Raw genomic sequence first — 4,685 nt, forward strand, 5'->3', positions numbered from 1 at the left:
CTTTTAAGGGCAAAAATGTGTAGGCGATGTCTGTTCTCTCTTGGCCGTGCAGCCTCCAACTTTGCTTCCCACCCACACTGCTGGCACACGGTGAACCTGGCTAAATTTGGGGGGCGCCACCTCCCTTTGGTTCTTGCGCATTTTCCAAACCTGGTTCTCCGACTTCATAGTCAATTCCCAGTGGCCTTCCACGAAACATCTTTTCTGAGGTTAACTAGAGTCTGTTCCTGATGCTTCCAAGCAAGAACCCTGAGTGATAAGCCACCCGTGCGTGTCCTCTCTGCAGGACCCCTCAGAGACAAAACAGGCTTGCTCGGGGAGGCAAAAATGCACCGGGGAGAGTTGTAAGAAGTGAAGGAAAACCACAAGACACGTCTCACCCGCACCCCCACCCCCAGAAGGGAGCCGAGGATGACCTCTGCTGGGCCGGTGGCTGGGTGTTGGCTTTGCTGAGTGAAGCCTTAAGCACAGGCGAGGGGCTGAGTGAGCCAGCCCAAAGGGGTTTGGGGAAGCCAGGGAGGTAGAGGAGGAGAAAGAGAGAGTCCCGGCTGCAGAGAGCAGCAGAGACTGGCAGGAGAAAGAGATGGTGTTTGGAAACCAATTACAATTTGCTTCGAGGAGTGTCCTCTTTGTGATTCGCACCTTAGAAATGAGTCTTGTCTTATGGGAGCACCTGGGTGGCTCAGTCGGTTAAGCGTCCGACTTTGGCTCAGGTCAGGATCTCACACTCTGTGAGTTCGAGCCCCGTGTCAGGCATCTGTGCTGACGGCTCAGAGCCTGGAGCCTGCTTTGGATTCTGTGTCTCCCCCTCTCTGCCCCACCCCTGCTTGTGCTCTGTGTGTCTCTCTCAAAAATGAATAACGTTAAAGAAAATTTTTTTAAGAAGTGAGTCATTTTATCTCTTCAGAGAAGTGTCATCGCCATTGTCTGTGTCCCACTCCTGTGCCTCTCAGACCCGGCCTGAGGCCTCCACGCTCCCAGGAAGCAGAGTCCACATTCAGTCCCCTCTTCTAGCCGGAAGCCCATCGGCTCTTCAGAGGCCACATCCCACCCTCAGAACAGCCCAGAGTAGCTGTGGAATTGCTCTTGGGGACAGAGGACCCAGGGAAGCTGGGGACTGGGACACTGTGTCTCTGTAACAAAGGGGGCATCTGGAAGGGCCTGGTCCTGCCAACCTGCAGGTTCTGCCCCATGGCCCCCACGGGTGTTGTCACCCCCGCAGTGTTAGCTAGCACAGCATCTTTATCTGAAAGGTGCCAATATTCAAAACTTGCAGCTGCTCTCAAAAATCAGGAGACCTGAACTGAGAACAAACTGAGGGTTTATGGGGGGTGGGAGGGAGGGGTGGGTGGGTGATGGGTATTGAAGGCACCTGTTGGCATGAGCACTGGGTGTTGTATGGAAACCAATTTGACAATAAACTTCATAATAATAATAAAAAACAAATAAATAAATAAATAAATAAATAAATAAATAAATTATTAATTAAAAAAAAAAATCAGGAGACCTGAGGGGCACCTGGGTGGCTCAGTTGGTTAAGCGTCTGACATCAGCTCAGGTCATGATCTCAGGGTCCCCATTAGTTCGGGCCCTGCGTCAGGCTCTGTGCTAACAGCTCGGCTTCAGATTTTGTGTCTCCCTCTCTCTCTCTTCTCTCTCTCCCTCTCTCTGTCTCTCAAAAATAAATAAACATTAAAAAAAAATTTTTTTTTAATCGGGAGGGGCACCCGGATGGCTCAGTCGGTTAAGCCTCCGACTTCAGCTCAGGTCATGATATCACAGTTGGTGAGTTCAAGCCCCACATCAGGCTCTATGCTGAGCCTGCTTCGGATTCTGTGTCTCCCTCTCTCTCTGCTCCTTCCCCGCTCATGCTCTGTCTCTGTCTGTCAAAAATAAATAAACATTAAAAATAATTTTTTTTTATAAAAAATAAAATCAGGAGACCTGGCAGTTCTGGGCCCACATGTCCACATGGTGACAGCCATCTAGACACAGAGCCTATGTGCTGAGGCCCCTCCGCCCTGGCTCCTCCAGGACCTGAGGCTGAGGGCCAGGCCATCTCTCCCCTAACCTGCTCCTCAGCCCCCAGGCCTGCCTGCTGTGGGGAGCGCTGGGGTTCAGCGGCATGCAGGCCCCTATGCTTTCTATAGTCTACTCTTTTCACTGCTCGTCATCACAGAAGCAATTAGTAATGAAGGAAAGGCAACCGAAAAGCCATCAGCATTATCCCAATGGGAAATTCACCCAGGACCAGGGGCTGAGCTACTGTTAACCTGAACTTTGTTTGGTACTTCTTACCTAATAGTATCAAAGAGAGGTTCCCATGGCAATGAGGAGGGCTTGGGGCTTGGTGTCAGCCTTGCTGGTGCTGACCACTCAGTGTTTAGAAAGCAGAGGCAGGGGGAGACGACAAAGCCAATGAACGAACGTTGGCTACAAATGAGTTCTGTTGGCTACCTTAGTCTCGTCGTGAGCTCTCTTCTGTGGCCATCCATACGTTCGGCAACGGTGGACAGTTATGCTTCTGAATTGTGACCTCTAGATTTTGGGGGTAGCAAAGCCTCACTCACCCAGTTTTTCTTTCTTTTCTTTTCCTCCATCGTGTGTGGGAGCAGTCCCCCCTATATTGTTATGAGTAGCTCTCCACACATGTTTACCATTCACTCATTCATTCAATAAGCACCTACTGGGCTGCCTGGGTGGCTCAGTCAGTTAGGCGTCCAACTATTGATTTCCGCTCAGGTCATGATCCTAGGGCGGTGGGATTGAGTCCTGCATCAGGCTCCATGCTAAGTGTGGAGCCTGCTTAAGATTGTCTCTCTCTCCCCCTCTGCCCCTCTCCCCAACTCATGCTCTCTCTCTCTCTCTCTCTAAAATAAAAAATAAGTGTTTTCAATAAGCACTTACTGAGCCTTTACTATGTGAACAAAACAGACATGGCCCCTTGCAGAGGTAAACCATAGACAGAAATCACACTGTGATAATAGTGACCGCTGCTCTGAGGGGGTAATTTAGGCAGCGATAAAAAGCATAAGTGGAGGGGCGCCTGGGTGGCTCAGTCGGTTAAGCGTCTGACTCTTGATTTCGGCTCAGGTCATGCTCTCACAGTTCGTGGGGTTGAGCCCTGTGTCAGGCTCTGCACTGATGGCGTGGAGCCTGCTTGGGATCCTCTCTCTCTCTGCCCCTCCTTTGCTCAGGTTCTCTCTCCCACCCCTCTCTGAATAAGTAAATGTTAAAAAGAAGAAAACTATAAGGGCAAGCCTAGCTTACGATGGAAGGGCCTAGAAGTTCTCTCTGAGGAAGGGCCGTTTCCCTGAGACCAGAGGATGAACATGAAGAAGTCAGGCAACGAGCCTTCCCGGCAGAAGAGGAAGCACAAAGGCCCCAAACTGTGCAAAATACAGGCACATCCCAGGAACTGAGCAAGCACTGTGACACACAGTAAACAAGGGGGACAGTGGCCCACGATGAAGCTGGAGAGAGAGGCAGGGGCCAGCTTGAATGTGGCTGTGTAGTCTAGGCAATGATTTTATCCTAAAGACAATGAGCATTTGAAACAAAGTGGCTGTATGGAGAAAAGATTAGAAAAGAGATTAGAAAAGGGTTTATGACAGATTGAATTAAGTAGTGCCCAGCAGGGTGAAGGGAAGGGAATGATTTAAGATAATTTTTTAGGTAGCATTGACAAGCCTCCGTGATGGGGGTAAGGGGCCAAGGGAAAGAGTATCCAAGGCTGACTCACAGTAATTAATTTTTTAAAAGTGTAAAAGCCTCTTAAATACATGAAAAGATGCTCAACCAGGCTCACAATAAAGGAAATGCAAATTAAAACCACACAGGGATGCCTGCATGGCTCAGCTGAGCATCCAACTCTTGATTTAGGCTAGGGTCGTGACCCCAGGGTTGTGGGATGGAACCCGCCACCCTCCACCCCATGCTCAGCTCAGAGGCTGCTTGGGATTCTCTCTCTCTCTCTCTCTCTCTCTCTCTCTCTCAAACAAAACAAAACAAAACAAAACAAAACAAAACAAAACAAAAACAAAATGGAGGTACCAACTGTGCCTTACCAAATAGACAAAAATCTCTAAACTCCACAAAACACACTGATGATAAAGCTATGGAGACACAGAAATTCTCTTACGCTGCTGACAGGAATGCAAAATGGTACAATCCCTCTGAAAGGGAATTTGGCAACATCTGGCAGAATTACATACGCATCTTCCCTTTGTACCAGATCTTCTTCTTCTGTCTCAAGGAAATACCAGAGAAATAAAGGGAAAAAAGATCTTTGCACAGAGCCCCATTAGTAATAGCAAAAGACAGAAAAAAACCCAAATATCTACGAACAGTTAAACATGTACTTTCGTATCAGACAGCAATTCCATTCCCAGATATTTACTCAAGAGAAATAAAAGCGCATCTACAAAAAGACCTGCATGGGATTGTTTATAGCAGCCTTAGTCATAATATCCAAAAACTGGAAACAATCTAAACACCCACCCACCGGTGAATGGATCGATTACAGCACGCCCATACGGTGGAATCTGCCCAGGAATAGAAAAGGAACAAACTACCGATATACATAAAACACAGATTAATCTCAAAGGCAGGATGTTAAGTGAAAGAAGCCAGACACAAAGGCTACATACTCTACAACTCCATTTACACGAAACTGTGGAAAAGGC

The sequence above is a fragment of the Herpailurus yagouaroundi genome, unplaced genomic scaffold, assembly GCF_014898765.1.
Source record: "Herpailurus yagouaroundi ecotype Mexico unplaced genomic scaffold, PumYag 140, whole genome shotgun sequence".
Taxonomy (NCBI): domain Eukaryota; kingdom Metazoa; phylum Chordata; class Mammalia; order Carnivora; family Felidae; genus Herpailurus; species Herpailurus yagouaroundi.